This window comes from Myotis lucifugus, unplaced genomic scaffold (genome assembly GCF_000147115.1).
Source record: "Myotis lucifugus unplaced genomic scaffold, Myoluc2.0 scaffold_9, whole genome shotgun sequence".
Lineage (NCBI taxonomy): Eukaryota > Metazoa > Chordata > Mammalia > Chiroptera > Vespertilionidae > Myotis > Myotis lucifugus.
Genome location: NW_005871057.1, coordinates 11,783,812 through 11,802,703, shown reverse-complemented (window position 1 = coordinate 11,802,703; position 18,892 = coordinate 11,783,812). Strand labels below are relative to the sequence as shown.

The window sequence follows — 18,892 nt, the reverse complement described above, 5'->3', positions numbered from 1 at the left end:
AATATATTCTTCCCCCCTTTCTAGAGAAAACTTTTAAACAGAGCTCCATGTGTACAAAGGAAAACAACTGCTATCACTAGATCCTGTGGTTTTCTCTCTTCCTTAGCCCTCCCAAGCCTCTCAAAATATGTTGTTTACACCTGTTGGCTACACTTCCTGAATATGCCTTTTTGTCCTAACTCCTTATAATTAACTGAATTTGATCTTCATCACACTCCAGAAACAGTACTCTAAAGGGTCAGTGACTTCCTCTTGGTCAAAGTCTCTCAGCAGCATTTGCTATTGATAACCTTCTCCTTGTGACTCCCTGCTCCCTTGCTTTGACACTGCTCTGACTTAGATTTCTCCTGGGGAGAGGGGACATTGATTTGTTAAACACACATGTTCCAGGTAGGAGCTTTCTGTGCATCATTGTTTTTGAGCTTCATGACAACATTCTGAGCCAGGAAGTGTTCCTATGCACTCTCATTTGAATAGAGATGTTTTTGTGTTGCCCCATTGGCCAGTTATTTCACACGGAGTTTGTGTGCCTTAGCTGGTTGCAAGTTCCTTGGGAATGGAATCTACACCCTCCACCTCTTCTCAGTTCTTCGCAGTACCTGGCACAACAAACATTCTCAGTGCTTAAGAAATATTTGTGGACTGTTTGTCAATGAAAGTGCTCAGACCTTGAAGATAAAGACTAACAGGAACTTGACCAGTTTTTGTTGAATATCTGTTTTCCAAGTGATGGAAGAGAACTCCTTTCATATATCATTAAAAACAAAACAAAACAAAACAAAAAACAACAACAAAAAAACTCCCAAAACCCTCATTCATGAAAAAAATTACATTAAAGCTATGATTAGATAACTATCAGCAACTGTCACATGTAGGCCAGAGTGGATTTCCTTCCAAAAAACAGCGGTTCTCAACCTATGGGTCACGAACAATGAAAATACATCCTGCATATCAGATATTTACATTATGATTCATAACAGTGGAAAAATTACAGTTATGAAGTAGCAACGAAAATAATTTTATGGTTGGGGGTCACCACAACATGAGGAACTGTATTAAAGCGTCGCGGCATTAGGAAGGTTGAGAACCACCGCTAAGAGAACCTCTCAGCTGGGAGTGACTAAACCCGGAGGCCTCTGAATTAGATCAGGTGATTCTATTTATTATCTCCTCTGGGCCACTTTGTGTAGTTTCTGAGTCAGATGCAGTGGATTTGTACTTTCTGTCTGAAACACAGATACCTTCTCCTTCATTTTCATGTGCGATTAGGACCAGTCCTGGGTGAAACGGGAGAGTGGGGGCAGTGCTGGGGAAGTTAGTCTGTGTCACCCTCTCCATTTCCTCTTACACTCCCTTTATCGCCTTTCACTTCCTCCTTTCCCACCAGGTGCCAGAGGGCTTATGCTTCCCCATAATCTTTCTTGACATGGGGGAAGTGGTGGGAACTGGCATTCTTGTTCACAGTGTGACTACTGTAAAGCTTGTACACTATTGGGCATTCAGAGCCATTGTTTCATTTGTAGTCTCTGTGCAACTCCATGGGGTAGATTTATTATTTCTGTGTCACAGAGGTTGAAACTGAAGCTTCGAGAGGATAAGAAACTTGTCCAAATAACACAGCTTACAAACACAAAAGCTGAATTTGAAGCTCAGCCCACCTGACTTCAAAACTTCTGGGTTCCAAATTGTACAAGGTCACCTGTGCAGAAGAAAAAGAATGATATAAAATTGTGTGCCATTGAGGGCTTCACAATGTATGGTAGAGAGCAGTGCTTTTCCAATAGAGCCCCAGCCAACTTGCCGTGGTCAGAGGGCCAGGGCCTGTGGGGTGGAGGAAGCTGTATGTTGTGATCTGGGACAGGATCCTCTCCTCCCTGCGTGTGCTTCCTGGCATTGTACCTGACCTCTCCAACTAAGCATTCTTAGTCACCTGAGTTGCATAAGCTAGAATTCAGCATTTAGAGTTGTTTTTCTTTGGTGGATGTTCTTTCATTAGTCCTGAGGAAATGAATTTATTGTGCTAGGTCTTTCCTTTTAATTGAAGAAAATACCCAGGTTAAAATAAGGAGCAAAATCCTTTCACCAGCCCTAAGTTAATTGGCCATGGGTATGTGTGTACAATATTCAGGTGATTCTCTTTGCCCAGGTGGATGTCATAAATGCTCACCTGTGACCTGATGGGTGCTATAGCCTGGCAGGATTTTAGAAGCTTCTTCAACACAAGCTCCATGGCTGGAACAGTGATTTGAATTCTCGTTATTCAAGGAAAATTAGTAAGTGCATGTAGATTTAAAAGCTCCTGAAAATCAATCCACTTGAAATATTTTTAAAAATAATTAAAAGAACTGTGATTGAGTCTTTGCTTATTCTTACATTTAAATACATTTAAGTTATACTTAGCACTTTGATAAAACAAAGGTAAATGCTGATTTTTGGGGGGTCTATATTTTACAATATAATTGTATGATAGCAATATTAAAATCTCCACTTAATGTATATATAACTTTTGCAATGTTATCACCATAAAGGTTATTTTTGCCTTAAGTGAGGGCCTTGCCAATTTTCCTAAAACACTCTTTTAATCCTTTTTATTCAGATAGGGGTTTTTTTGGGCCATGCTTATTACATCAGTATCCTTGTTGGTTTTCTATTTATTAATTTTTAGTAAGTCCTTCTCTGCTAGCTTGTGTGTGTGTGTGTGTGTGTGTGTGTGTGATCCAAGAAGTTTTCCAACATCACTTTAATCAATCTTATGAAATCCCACAACTTTTGCAATGTTTGACATTTTGCTTGACAATTTATTGCATTGCATCTGCATTGTTTGATTAAATGTCTACAACATCTGCACTATCAGTCAGAGCGAAGTATTGATGTGATGGGTGGAGAGACAAGCTAGGCTTAAGTGGGGTGGGATACATGGTGACAAGTATTATAAGAGATCTGTCAGCCCCTTTGTGAATATTTTTGTGTTATGATGACTTTTTGCTTCCCTAAACAAATATGTAATTGTGGGATGGGGTATAATGCATGTTCAAATAATGAGAACTTCCTGGGCTCAAATAATTGCTGAATGAAATGGAAATGACCTTGGCTAGATCTGCTCTCAACCTATAAATGCAGCAGATGTGAGGAGCCTACAGGCTAGGGTTGCACATAGGTAAACTAAAACTTCCTTACAAGCATTTTGGTGTGCATACATATAGCTGAAAGCATGCTGGCACTACTGGGATGTTAAATCTCAAATCCAGAGATATGCTTGAAGGCTCATAATTATATCTATGCAATGCCTTTCAACAGATCTAAGTGTCTAGTTTTGATTTAAGGTGAGTTAAGGGGATGGCAAAACTGAATAAGATGGGTTTCAGGCCTATTCTATTATTACTATACTAGAGGCCCGGTGCACAAAAATTTGTGCACTCGGGGGGGAAGGGGGGGTCCCTCAGCCCGGCCTGTAACCCTCATTTATCATTATACTCGGGAGATAACGACCTGCTGGATTATACTAGAGGCCTGGTGCATGGGATCATGAACTGGTGGGGGTGTGTGGCCTATGGGGATTGGTTCACTGTGGGAGCACCGCTCATCCGGTCAGCTGAGCGGCTGTGGACCTGCCCTCTGAGTGGCTGCTCCCTGATCTGGCATCTTCCATGGAGCCAGAGCACTCACCTCTCCAGGGGACCCAGTCAGGGCCAGGCCCAGGGACAATAGCACTGAGAGGCAGCGGAGTAGGCCTCAATCCTGTGGTGGCCACAAACCTGCCTCCCAGCATCGGGGTCAGCTCTGCGAGCCCAGCGGTGGCACTGCGTGGCCTGCGGGTGTCTGGAAGAGGTGGCAGGGAGCGAGGAGGAGGAGTCTGGGGCGAGGAGGCAACGATCGCAGCCCAGGTTTCTGCCTGTCGGCCCGCGATTTACAGCGGGAGCAGCCACTCATACTGGTCAGCCAAGCGGTGCTCCCACAGTGGTAGCGCACTGACCACCAGGGGGCAGCTCCTGTGTTAAGTGTCTGCCCCTGGTGGTCAGTGTGCGTGATAGCGACTGGTTGGCCAGTCGTTCTGGTCATTCTACCATTCAGTCGCTTGGCTTTTATTATGTAGGATTATGTGTGTATAGAGCTTAATAAATATCAGTTTTCATTTCATAAAGTATTTTAGATATAACATGTCAGTAGCAGAGGATGAACATGCTTGCTAACCATCCTCCTCTAACTACATATCTGTGACCACATGTTTGAATAGTATTACTTGCAAAATATAAAAGCATTTCAAAGTACAGTGGGGCCTTGACTTACGAGTGTCCCGACTAACGAGTTTTTTGAGATACCAGCTGTCTCTCGGCTGATTTTTTGCATTGAGTTGACAGAGTAATTTGAGTTAACGAGCTCCTTAACGAGCTCGGTCTCGGAATGAATTAAACTCGTAAATCAAGGCCCCACTGTAATAAACATTTTTTAATAGGCGGCATAATGACGGTTTGCTTTTTCTTTGCTTCTTTAACATGCTATTTATATATAACTTGTTTGTTTTGTTTAATCCTCACCTGAGGATATTATTTTCCATTGATTTTTAGAGAGTGGAAGGGAGGGGGAGAGACAGAGAAACATTGATATGAGAGAGACACATCGATTGCTTGCCTCCTGCATATGCCTGGGATCAAGCCTGTAACTGAGGCACATGCCCCTGAGTGGAATAGAACCCACAACCCTTCAGTCGTTGGGCCAATGCTCTAACCACGGAGCAAAACTGACTAGAGCCGTGGTCCGCAAACTGCGGCTCGCGAGCCACATGTGGTTCTTTGGCCCCTTGAGTGTGGCTCTTCCTAAGCCTTAGGAGTACCCTAATTAAGTTAATAATAATGTACCTACCTATATAGTTTAAGTTTAAAAAATTTGGCTCTCAAAAGAAATTTCAATCGTTGTACTGTTGATATTTGGCTCTGTTGACTAATGAGTTTGCCAACCACTGGACTAGGGCATAACTTAGTTTTGTTTTGTTTTTTCTTTTTGCTCCAATTGTAGTTGGATGTAGGGTTTGGGGTTAATTCTGTTTTTTTGTTTGTTTGTTTGTTTTTGTTTTTCTGTTTTTGTTTTTCCCCTGCTGGATAGCAAGCTCCTTGAGGGAAAATACCCTTGTCTTGTTTTGTTTCATATCTCCAGGATCTAGTATAGGACTTTATAGATGTCTGTTATATTGTTCTTCAATTGAGATAGAAATGACAAACCTAGTTTAGAAGGAAGGAAATGATCAGTTTTGGAGTGGAAGTTAAGTGGGTTGAACTAACTATATAAGGATAGGAAATAAAGCAAGGTTGATCAGTTTAAAGTAGGACAGGGAAGGTTCTCTGTGGTGTACTATGAAAGGGGCAGAGGCCAATGTATATGACCATTCCACTGGAAAAACAAATAAACAAGCTGGAACAAGGTTGCCTGAGAACATATAAACTTGGAGTCTGTGAGCAGTTAGATGCTCTATGTTAGTAACAAGGCTTAAAGCCATTTCTATAGTCTCTTAGGCCTTTTAATTTATGCTCTTTCAAAACTACTTCCCAGTAGGATATGACATCCTCTAAGAAGGTGGCAATGAAGTTCAGCCACTGATTAATGTAAGATGATGAAACCCCTAAAAATGGAGATTTAATTTCCAAAAGTCTGCATTTTAAGGAGATTCCATCACATCAGAAATTTCCAATGACCAACAGATAAAGGGCAAGAAGGTTTTCTGGAAGCCAAGGCATGCATGTACAAAGCTGAATGGATCCGCAGACCTGTGAAGAAATAAGAGCTTAATTAGACAGATGAGCAATTTCCTGAAAAGGCATCTGCAGGCATTGGATGACATCTCATTTCCTCTACAAGAGGCATGAAAACCGTGATGGTTATCAACTCACTGTTTTGGAGCTTAGCCATTCTCCAGTTTATTTTCACTTGGTGGGAGTGAAGGAAGGTGCTGCTTTTGCTTTTGAGCTGGGTTCTCTTAGTCATGAATGTTGCATTTCTTCTATTCAGGGTGTGTGTTAAACTGAGTTCCAGATTATCTGAATGTGAGATTTGCTTTGTGGTTTGCCCTGGGTTTAGCTGCAATCGCTTTATTCAGAAGAATGTCATAAACCATCCTCCCACCCCTACCCCCCTGTTTTCAGTGGCTCAGGAAACAGAAACTAATTTTGATTTCAACTAATCCAAACTTGATTAGAAAAGGAAATATAATGCTACTACATGAAAACATGAAGTTCCTGCCTAAGCCAGGCATGAACTTTTAAAAGTATTCCACTGATTCTTTCCCGTTTGATTTATCATGTCGCCTCCATCTTTCCATTTTAGAGCATGTGACTGAGAGTTTGTTTGCTATACTAGAAATTAACAAGTAATTTCATCAATATATAAAAGCTAACAGAGGCTTGGAAGATCAGAATGTTGAAAGCCCTCTCTGGATAGTATGGGCCTTAGTCAGCTTCCTTTTCCCAGTACTTCTGCTTCTCTGAAATAAGGAAGTTTGTAATCTTTCTTAGTTGCCTTGTGCTCACTTGTCTTTTTTTTTTTTTTTTTACAAAATTGAGTCATTGAAACCCTTCCCATTTCACCATTGTACAGACATGGGGTAATTATCAGGAAAAGAAACCTTTTTATTCTTTGTAGACTGTCAGAAATTCTAGTTTTTAAGCCTCATTACAAGTCATTGATTTGAGATACTTGGAAAAATTTTTAAACAGTTGGCCAGTGATTAGAAATGGCTATTCTTGTTAGAGCTATTCTTTCAGAAGTCAAGTGTAGGTAACTATTGGACCAACTGAAGTTTAAAACAGGGTGTTTTCTTATCATATGAAAAGGATAAGATTTTATTTGGAATTGGCTCACAGGGTTACCTAGCCCCGCTGGTGAGGGTGAACTACTTTACTCAGTCTACTAATTCATATGCTAATCTCTCCTATAGACACTTTCACAGACACACACAGAAATTATGTTTTACCAATTATCTGGGCATCCCTTAGCCCAGTCAAGTTGACACATACAATTAACTGTCAAAAGACCCTTTCTACCATGTAAGCAATTAAGCTTGATACTAGAATTGGAGTAATGGAAGCTATTTTTTTTTTTTTTTGCAATGTTCTGGTGGTTTTAAGAAGTTTAGATAAACCAAAATGATGTTCTAAATAATGTAATAAATTAATATAAAATTCACCATGATAGATTTCACAAAGAGGAAAGTTACTATAAGAGTTCTAAATGATCTCAATTAATTTATAATGAGAGGTTAAAAATTCTTCCAATTAATAAAAAGAGGCAAGGAATGTGTAAGTTCAAGTGTTAGTAGAACTAAAATTTAACATTCTTTTCTACTTCTTCACTCCACATGACATTATGTCATTGATTTGCTCACCACCACCACCTCCATACATATATACATATAAAATTATTTTAGAGTAGATATTCAATGGGGTTCTAAGCAAGGCCATAAGATGTATTTTGTGCACCTTTACAGAATGTTTAAATTTTTTTTAAAAATTATCTTCAGCACTAAAATAAGTAGAACTCTAATTTTCTGACCTTTCCTGAAAAATGGAGCAATTTGGTATTGCTGTACCTATTAATATCCATGTGATTCCAAGAGATTGGAGCTGAGTAGTGGCCCTCCTACCCCATTTCCAAGAGAGATGACAAAGTTCACACCATTCTAATTTCTCCTTGATGTCGGAGGTGAGTTGCCACTTATGATCAAGGATGGGCGGTTGGTTTTCGTATTGTTAAGTTAGAATAAAATTACAATATTTTAAAAACTTGTACTTTTTCAAAATCAGGCAAGTAGCAGATAGATTGAGAAGTTTGCTTCAGTAAAAAAGGTGTGAGCATACTATTTATAGATACAAAGATATCCTAAATGTTTGTTTTAATGAAATTGTGTCTGATTCACCTGACTAATGTTACCTGTCTGTTCTACCTTGACTTAAATACAGATTTTAGGGTACTTGCATGTTCCCATGAGGAATTTGAGCATAATGTAAAGTAATACTTTTGCTAATGAAAAACATTCATTTCAGGGATCTGTTTTGTGGCATTAAACTTTGTCATCAAAAGGAGACAATGATGTAGGAGGCACAAAACTGTGTCCTTTTCCTTTCTTGACAAGCCCTCTATATGGAGCTCCCGACTCTGCATGCATGTTTCCATTTTCATGTGGGTAATTCTCTACCCACTGACACAAGGACTCCTGTTTCTAGGACCTGGGCTTTGATTTTCTAATTTTTGGTTGTGTGTGTGCATGCCTGTGTGTATTTCTGTGTAAGTGTAAGTAGGGTAAGGGGCAGGGAGGGTGAGTGGTGGCTTTGGTAGCTGTGAGACTCAGCCCATTACTCAGAAGGATTCAAGTTCAGACTGATCTGTCAAAGACATGAGACAGAACTATGGCTACTTTCTCAGATGCCACTGCTACTCTTGGCATTGAGAAGACTGAATTAGCAGTTTCCTTTATGCCCATGTTACTATATTTAGACAAAGAATGCTTTGTTCACTGAAGATTTATTAAGCAGTATATAGTTGTGAATTCATGTTTAAGATTTTTTTTTCTTGATACCTGGATCAAATTCTAGATCCAGAGTCTTAGTATTTTTTAAAGTGAATTAAAGCTGTAAAATTAGGTTAAGGAGACTCAGTCCAGGCTCTTCAGGACCCAAGTCTGAAATTTTGACAAGACTTGGTGAATGATCTCATTGCTTTGGAATAATGATCACATAGACATTGGTATACATCTTGCTATTATTTAGATGTCCACATGTCCATGAACTGAGGTTTCACCTGGTTAATTCATTTGCCTGGTACTATGCACTGGGAGAGAACAGAAAACCCAGAAGCTGATTCTTGGCAGATGCAAAATACAAATGAAGAAGCAAGACATACAAACATAAGATGGTTTGATAAAACAAATACTTTATCGAGTGGTTATTCTACCTAAGGGGGAGTGGCAGGAAATAACAGACTCTATTGCAACAGTAGAAAAAACTACTGAAGATAATTTCTTTCACATCATGTCAACTTGAATTAATTGACTTGAACTTGCATTTTAGCAAATGTAGTCATCGTTGGAAGGATAAAAGGGCATAGATCACACCGACTGCTCATGCAGATCAAAGCAATCACTGAAAACCGAGAAAAATAATATTTGATTTTACATTGTCCAAATAAATTTTTTCTGCCCAAGTCAGAGAGAGAGAGAAAGAGAGAGAGAGAATTTCTCTCTCTTTCTCTCTCTCTCTCTCTCTCTCTCTCTCTCTCTCTCTATATATATATATATATAATAGTGTATGCACATTATAACAATTCAAGGAATATAACCTAAAACATGCTTTTTTCTTCCTCAACCCCCAATGCTCATCATCAACTACTCCTTACAATAAATTACTATCCATAAGTTACTTAATATCTTCTAACCTTTCTTTCTAGACATATGGCAAAGATATCAACACACATGCATATATATTTTTTGCAAAAATTGGAATAAAATATACAATTTGTTTTATAATTTACTTTTTATTCATACTAGTAATATATTTTGTGACATGTTTTCTTGTCATACACATGTATCCACATTATTTTAAGAAATTCTTACATGATATTATATTTCATCTTCTAGATTAATCATGATTTTAAGACTATTTCCCTATATAAGAACATTTAAAATGTTTCCAACTTTTTGCTATTAAAAAAGTGCTATAAGAAACTGTTATTTATAGTTTATGTATTTGTGTATGTACATTCACAGGATAAATTCTCAGAAGTGGAATTGCTTGGCCAGAGTACATGCATGTTAAATATTTATAGACTTTGTTAACTTGCACCCCATAAATTTTACATGAATTTACATCCCCAAATATACCCTAAGAGAATTTACATTTTTAAACATCCTTAGCAAAAGTGGATATTATTAATCTAATAGGGGTGAATATTATCTTAATGTTTTAAAGTATTAATTATTAGTGAGATTTAATAGTTTGATCATATATAGTTATGCTGTGACTTGCTTCTTAGAGTTTCTTGTCTTTTTGTTTTCTTTTGTGTTGTTTCCCTTTTATGCCTTTAACTCTTCATATATTATGAATGTTCATATTTTCTATATTTGGTAAATATTTTTTCCAATTTGTCATTGTATTACTTGTTAGTACACTTTTATCATTCCCCAAACATCTGCATATATTTCCCTTTGATTATGTCAAGCTACAGAGAGGAACTTGTTTTCATTAACATTTGTGTTAAATAAATACTAAAAACAATAAAAGTAGCACCAAATGAGTCAAGTCAGTTAAAAAAATAGTTGTTATAAAACCTTGACTTTAATATTGATTCCACTGAATTTTAGATTAACTCTATTCTTTTATACTGTTACATAAGTAATCCAAGGTTAGTATGAGGTACTACTCTTTGTCTCTTCTTCCTCTTTCATGTCAGCCCTCCTTCCCCAAACTTTTTTGTTTTTCTTGAACATCCAGAGGACTCTGTGGCATTTAAAAAAATATTTATTGTTGAGATTATTACAGATATCCCTCTTTATTCCCCCCATTGCCCGCCTCCACCCAGTTCCTGCCCCTCCCCAGGCCTTTGCCACCTTATTGTCTGTGTCCATAGGTAATGCATATATGTATATAAGATTTTTGTTTAATCTCTTTCAACCCCCCACCACCCTTCCCTCTGAGAATCATCTTGTCTGTTCCATTTCCACGCCTCTGATTCTATTTTATTCATCAGTTTATTCTGATCACTAGATTTCTTATTTATTTTGATTTTTAGATTCAATTGTTGATAGAAAATGTATTTGCTGTCATTTTTTTGTTCATATTTTTTATCTTTTTCTTCTTCTTCCTCTTCTTCAAGAATACCCTTCAGCATTTAATATAATACTGGTTTGGTGGTGATGAACTCCATTAGCTTCTTCTTGTCTGTGAATGTCTTTATCTGACCTTCAATTCTAAATGATAGCTGTGCTGGGTAATCTTGGTTGTAGGTCCTTGCTATTCATCACTTTGAATATTTCTTGCCACTCCCTTCTGGCCTGCATAGTTTCTGTTGAGAAATCAGCTGACAGTCGTATGGGTACTCCCTTGTAGGTAACTAACTGCTTTTCTCTTGCTACTTTTAAGATTCTCTCTTTGTCTTTAGCCCTTGGCATTTTAATTATGATGTGTCTTGGTGTGGTCCTCTTTGGGCTCCTCTTGTTTGGGGCTCTCTGTGCTTCTTGCACTTGTAAGTCTATTTCTTTCACCAGGTAGGGGATGTTTTCTGTCATTATTTCTTCAAATAGGTTTTCAATATCTTGCTCTCTCTCTCCTTCTTGCACCCCCATAATGCAAATGTTGGTATGCTTGAAGTTGTACCAGAGGCTCCTTACACTATCTTCATATTTTTGGATTCTTTTTTTCTTTTTTCTCTTCTGGTTGGGTGTTTTCTGCTTCCTCAGATTTCAAATCGTTGCTTTGATTCTCAGAATCCTCTACTCTACTGTTGAATCCCTGTATATTATTCTTTATTTCAGTCAGTGTATGTTTAATTTCTGACTGGTCCTTTTCTATTTTTTGAAGGTTTCTAGAAAATTCTTGAATAATCTTATAACCGTGATTTTTGAATTCTATACCCAGTAGTTTGCTTTCTTCCATTTCTTTCATTTGTGACGTGTTTCTTTGTCTCTGCATTTTGGCTGCTTCCCTGTGTTTGTTTCCATGTATTGGGTAGAGCTGCTATGTCTCCTTGAGTTGATAGAGTGGCCTTGTGTAATAGGTGTTTTATAGGGCCCAGTGGCTCAGCCTCCCCAGTCACCTGAGCTGGGCACTCTAGGTGCACCCTTTGTGGGCTGTGAGCACAATCTTCTTGTAGTTGAGACTTGATTGCTGTTGGTGTCATTGGAAGGAATTGACCTCCAGGCCAATTGGCTGTGAGGACCAGCTGCGACTACAGTGGGAGAGCTGCTATGCAGGAGATACCCCTATGGAACAGGACTTGCTTCACTGGGCTTTGGTTGCTCACTGAATCTGCCCTTTGAGTGTGTTGCTTATAGATGTGTAGAGTTGTAATCTGGTATGGTCTCACAATGACCACTGGGTACACTGGCTCTTCAATCTCCAGGGAGGTGCAAAGTCAACCACTGCCTAGTGCCACCCAGCAGGAGCTACAGAGAGATCTGCAGATTCCTCCTCTTTTTATCAGGTTTAGAAGTGCCTAGATGAGGCCCAGCTGTGAAGCAAGGCAGGCTGGTGTTGGTGCAGGTTCTTGGGCCTTTTATTGATAGGTTTGGGGCTTCCTGACCCAGCTTCAGCTTGAGAAATTTTAGCCTGAGCAAGGACAAAGGACAGGCCATTCTATGCAAAAGCTGCTGTGCACAGCTTGGGTGGGGTTGTGAACTGGAGGAGGTGAGGTCTTAGGGAATCACCATGGCATAGCAAACAGCAATGGCTGCCAGTTAGGCCTGTGACCTGGGAGGTCCCAGCATAAGAACAATGATCCCTGTGAGAACCTCCATCTGGAAGAAAGCCATCCCGGTTCATGCCCCAATACCAGGCAATCCAGTTCCTCCTCGTATGTGTCTGTGTCTTCCAGAGCCTCACCCTGGTGCTGGAGCTCGGAGGAAGCAGGACCTTGTAAGTTCAGTTCATGGTGCTGGCATTTTAAGAGGTCTCCAGAAGCCTCTGTGTCACTGAGCCCTAATCTGCACTGGTTTTTATAGCTCATAGTTCTTATTGCCCGTAGGGACTTCTTTTCCCAGCTCTGGGACCCTGGGCTGGAGGTCTGATGTGGGGCTGCGACCCCTTGCTCCTCTGGATGGCCTCTGCAGAGATGATCTCCCTCGAGATTAAAAAAGCAGCACATGTGGGTACTGGACCAGCCCGTTCCATGCCTCTGCACCTTCTACTAGTCTCAGTGTGCTTTCTTCTTTACTTCTCTAGTTGTAGGACTCTCATTCAGCCAGCTTTCCAGCGGTTCTGGATGATGGTTGTTCTGTATTTTAGTTGTAATTTTTTAAATTAAATCTTTATTGTTCAGATTATTACAGTTGTTCCTCTTTTTTCCCCTCCATAGCTCCCCTCCACCCGGTTCCCACCCCACCCTCTGCCCTTACCCCTCCCCCACTGTCCTCATCCATAGGTGTACGATTTTTGTCCAGTCTCTTCCCACACCCCCCACACCCCTTTTCCCTCCGAGAATAGTCAGTCCACTCCAGGGGTGGGCAAACTTTTTGACTCGAGGGCCACAATGGGTTCTTAAACTGGACCGGAGGGCCGGAACAAAAGCATGGCTGGAGTGTTTGTGTGAACTAATATAAATTCAAAGTAAACATCATTACATAAAAGGGTACGGTCTTTTTTTTTTTTAGTTTTATTCATTTCAAACGGGCCGTAGTTTGCCCATGGCTGGTCCACTCCCTTTCTATGCCCCTGATTCTATTATATTCACCAGTTTATTCTGTTCATCAGATTACTTATTCACTTGATTTTTAGATTCACTTGTTGATAGATGTGTATTTGTTGTTCATAATTTTTATCTTTACCTTTTTCTTCTTCCTCTTCTTAAAGGATACCTTTCAGCATTTCATATAATACTGGTTTGGTGGTGATGAACTCCTTTAGCTTTTTCTTATCTGTGAAGCTCTTTATCTGGCCTTCACTTCTGAATGATAGCTTTGCTGGATAAAGTCATCTTGGTTGTAGGTTCTTGCTATTCATCACTTTGAATATTTCTTGCCACTCCCTTCTGGCCTGCAAAGTTTCTGTTGAGAAATTTTAGTTAATTTTGATGTGGTTGTGGGAGGTGGCGAGTACAGGCATTTACCTATGCTGCCATCTTCGTTCTCTGTGACATTTTTATGTCACTCCCAAGCTGACACTTAGTGGTAAAGAAATCATTATGGGCAATTTAGTAAACAAAACATAGAAGGAGAAATCTGAACACACAGGTATTAGATCTAATAGTATAAGTCCAGTTCCTCTACTAAAAAGTGTAGATTATGACACCTGTCCCTGCTTTAGAGGGATCTCGCAGACTAAATTATACCATGACTATATACATATCTTGACCTTTCTCAAGATGGCTGGTTGTTTACAGGAGAAGGAGGAGCTGATGAGAGGAGCTAATTGATGTTAAGGTCTACTGTGCTTTAGTTACTGTATATGAACTGCCATATTTCATCCTTCTAGCAACCAATTGAGAGCTAGGTTAAAAACTCCCTAATTTATTTAGGTGAGAAAGTTGAGGACTTGGTACCTTAAATAATTAATACAGTCATATAAGTGGTAAAAATGAGATTTGAACAAAGGCCTAAAAATAATACCCCAAAACAAACATAAGATTGGCAAGGGCTGTTTTTTGTTTGCCTGTTTTATTTGGTCTATTTTTTGACACAGTGCCTGACCTAGCTTCTCAATAGATATTTGTTGAGTGAATATGAATGGAGTCCATGTTCTTTTCATTATACTATGCTGGATTTGGAGAAGTGAGCTAAATTTTCCATTAATGTTATTATAAATGCATTTTTGCCCTTATGTAAACTAGAGAGACAGGGTTTTAGTTATTATTTTCCTACTTTAACATGTACTGATTGGCTTGTTGAAGATTTTGCTGGTTGTTGGAGAGAAAAAACATGAGGGATTCTCCTGTTCTGCTTTTAGCCCATTTTGGATACAAAACTTTAACCTGTCTAAATTGGAAGTTGTATATACTTTTATTTAAAATCAATTAGTATACAATAGTTTTCAAATTAAACCTTCAAAATGAAGTAAATTTTAGGCCACAGAAAGTTTTTACTGATTTATTCAACAAATATATGAGTGTTTACTAAGTACTTACCCCTGTGCTAGATACTAGGGATATTATATTAAATACAATGTCTCAGTTGTAAGATGCATTTCAATAGAAAGAAAATATTTTAATGTATTGTGATATAAAATTGAGTAAAACTTTCCTTCCCAGGAATGTTTGCAAAAAATCTTGCATCAGTTACCCTTTCAGGACAATTGCCCTGTGCAGTCCTCTCTGACAAAGAGTAATATGTTAACATACCTGAGGCCATTCTACTTCTTTAATATGCTTCTTGAAGATTTACCTATGTCCATGTCCAGATGAAACAACCGTTCTGACTGAATTTATCAATTTGGGTAAACAATTGGTTTTATTTTTATCTGAGTGACAATTGGTTAGCTATTTCTGCATCATATTTCACACAAGTTATTTTTCCTTCATATATTGACTTTAGTACTCCCTGGTAAGTCTTTTATTCACTCTGAAAAGGACAGGGAAAAAAAGGCAAATAAACAAAAAGCCCAGGAAGATGAGTGTCTTTGAAGAATTTCTTTGCTGTTTGTGCAATTATTCATTTTGAATAGGCTTATACTTATATATAATTATGTACTTTAGAAGCATATTTATTTTGTAAATAGGTCTTGGGAATTTTTTTTCACAAAAGAGAAAAAACTAGAAAATGCATGTACATTCATGCAATTTGAAAAAGAAATAAAAACAAAGTTTCATTTAAGTTCATGTTCACCAAAATTAGCAGTTTAAAATGTCCTTTTTAAACTATTTTCTAGAGCAATCAGGGCCATCTTCCCCTTGCTGAAAAGATTTTCTTTTTGACTTACAATACAAAAACAACGAAAACAGGTAGATTAGGACAATAAACCAAATGATTTAAGAGGATTAAAAGATTAACACTGGGCACAGTGGGGCTCTCTGTGCTGCACAGCCAAGGTCATGCAGAGCTGGCTACATTCCTGCAAGATAGAGACTCTTTCAGAAAATGCTCTTTATCAGGGAGAGTGTAGCTTGCCCCTGACCTTGGGGGCCCGTGAGGTAAATAGTTAATGAATGCCTCTATAAGAAACACAATAGCATATTACATCTTTCTTACTCAGAAATTATGGGGCTCTTTCAGTTAGAAGAAGAGAGAATCCTAGTGTTACCCTAAGTATCAAAGTCTGTAACACCACTTAGAAAATAGAAACCAATTCCATCAGCTACTATCATAATGCTCTGCATTGATGGGTCTTAAGGCCTCAGTTTTTGCACTACACAGGCTTCTTTATGTGGCAGAAAGAGTTCAAGTTTCATCTTTTATCCTGGTACCACTTCACCATGATTAGCTTAGGACTAGATGTAGGCTGGGCTGTAAAAAACTTTCTTTATAACATCAAGCAGTAGATATAATAAAAAAGCATTCCATCCTTTGCAGGCTGTTTCAACTACTGGTGAGAACTGAAGCACAGTTGATATATAGTTTTATAATCACATAAATGATATTATTCCAAGTTGACCGGAAAATGATTAGGCTTCTTGCTGCATATGAATGTGGCATACAAAAAATGTGGTGAGATGATTATAAAATTAAGACAAGACACGATGGAGGTCAGTAAACAGAAATAGGTGCTCAATTTCATTAGCAATTAGAAAAATTAAAATGACAATGACACACTGAGCTAAAACCTCTCTATATAAAAGGCTAATATGCTAAGTGTTCCTTTGACCAGTCGCTATGACACACACTGATCACCAGGGGGCAGATGCTCAATTCACGAGCTGCTGTGACGTGCACTGACCATTTACAAAGAAATGGCACTGCGGACCTGGTGCCAACAAAGCAATACTCGGCTTCCCTCAAGAGGGACACAGGCCCTACCACCACCCTGGAGCGATACCCCACCAAATATCAGCCAATGCTGCTCAGACCCCATGGCACAAAATGCGGCCCACAGCCCAGCCCAGCCTGGAAATGGTCGCTGTGAGCACCAGGTAATGATGTCACATAACAACACCCAGCTTCCTATCCCTAGTGACAACTATCCTCCTTGCAGTTTCTTCAGCCCAGGAACATGACTTGCTTTATAGCCAGGTGGAAACATTTTATACTTTAACCAAATGTCTGTGAAGCATTTTCCTGTGCCTCATCTCATTTGATCCTCACAGAAGTCCTGGAGTAGGTAGATAGGGGACTCGGTAGCATCCTATTTTCTTTTCATTAGCCAGAAAATGGAGATTTAGAAAGTTTAGAAACTTGACCTGACTGAAAAGAAGTAAGAAATGGTGGACTTTGAAAATGACTTCAGGTTTTCTCACTGTGCAGAATATAGTCAAATGCTGCTGGAGTTAAATATTTTACCCTTTGTTCTCCCTGTGTGATCTACAATAATAATCTGCTTCATGTTGATATTTACTGCTGTGTTGCTGACAATTACCTGAAAGAGAAGTTGGGGTGCTTCACTGGGCTGGAAAAAGTTTAGCTACATCAGAAAGCAGGTATAATTAAGAAAGTTTATTCTATATACTAGAGGCCCAATGCATGAAATTCGTGTTTGGGTATGGTCCCTAGGCCTGGCCTGCAATCAGGGCCATCTTCCCCTGCTGCCGACAGCTGACCCTGCCACTTACCGCTATCCACCCCCAGTTCCCTGTTCACCATCAGGCAATCAGGGCCTGCTGGCCAGGGGGAGGGACCAAGAGGTCGGCTCTTCATGCCCACTCGCCAGCCCCACCCCTGCCGCGGGTCACCCTCTGTGTGTGGGGCAACCAATGGGGCGGGGGCCTTGGCCTGGTGCCACCACCCACCCCTGGTTCCCTGTTCTCCATCAGGTGATGGAAGCCTGCTGGCTGGGGAAAGAGACGGAGAGGTGGTCAGTGTGCCTCATAGTGATTGGTCGAGTGGTCATTCTGGTTGTTCTGCCATTAGGGTCAATTTGCATGTTACCCTTTTATTATATATAATTTTATTATATATTATATATAATAAAAGGGTAATCTGCTAATTAGACTGGGCCTCCTTCTGGATGACCCTCTGGATGAAACCGGGGTTGCGAGGGAAGTCTGGGTCCCAGGTGCCTGCCGGCGGCTGGAGGGAAGCCCAGGTCCCGGATGCTGGAGGGAAGCCCAGGTCCCAGGTACCAGAGGAAAGCTGGTGCCAGTAGCAGGGGGAAGGAAGGCCTACTCTTGCATGAATTTCATGCATCAGGCCTCTAGTATATAGGATATAAAAGGCTAAGTTGACTTGCGCATGTGCGATACATATAAAGCTCTCACTGGCACCAATCGCACATGTGTGCTTTGATCTTTCACTGTCGATTGTGAATTTGGTTGACACTTCTATTATAGAGAAAGGGCGAATAGCGATATTAAAATACTTCTTCTAATTAATTTCCTTTCAATATGCACGAATCTGTGCACTGGGCCACTAGTTAGGATATAAAATTGCATTGAAAGAAAGCTTGGCATTATTGAAGAAAACTGCATATATATACATACCATAACACCCAGCACTTCCAGGAATATACACTAAAGAAATGCTTGCCTATAGGCCCCAGGACAATGGAAAATAAATTGGAATACTAAAACAGTAATGTAAATGAACAAGTGACAATTACAGAGAACATCATGGAAAGTGTCATGATCATAAAGTTAATAAAGGAATCATGGCATAAAAATTCTCACATCATGATTCTGCTCTTGTAAAATTAAAATACAGATAAAACCAAACTCCATTGTTTAATAATGTGCATTATGTAGTAGCAATATAAAGAAAAGCAAGAAAATGATTAACATAGGTAAAGATGGTGGTTATCTCTCTGGGAGAAGTACACAATAGAGGGCTGATGGTATTCTACTTCTTGACTTGGATTGGACTGTTTGTATAAATAATTGTCAAAGAGTACATGTATAGTTTATGCATTTTTCTATATGCATGTTATATGTTGCAAAGTAAAACACACATGCATCCGAGACCACTGTCCATGGCATGTGACGATATAATGCCTAATATGCTAACGTGGGTCTGGCTGTTTGCAGCTATGAGCAAAGTGTGTGCTGGATTCCAAGAGCCACTAACTTCATGCAACATCATTGATTGACTGTGTTCTAGGATTTGGTTGTTATCACACAAAAA

General features: G+C 39.4%; 1 long non-coding RNA gene across 1 annotated transcript in view; it reads left to right on the top strand.

The window, feature by feature from the left end:
* The first annotated feature begins 2,013 nt into the window (after nt 1-2,013).
* The window catches only part of LOC111824954, a 43,763-nt gene continuing 26,884 nt past the window's right edge, over nt 2,014-18,892 (top strand). The window contains exon 1 of the long non-coding RNA XR_002828038.1: nt 2,014-2,273. This is a non-coding gene — a long non-coding RNA (uncharacterized LOC111824954). The remainder of the gene's footprint in view (nt 2,274-18,892) is intronic.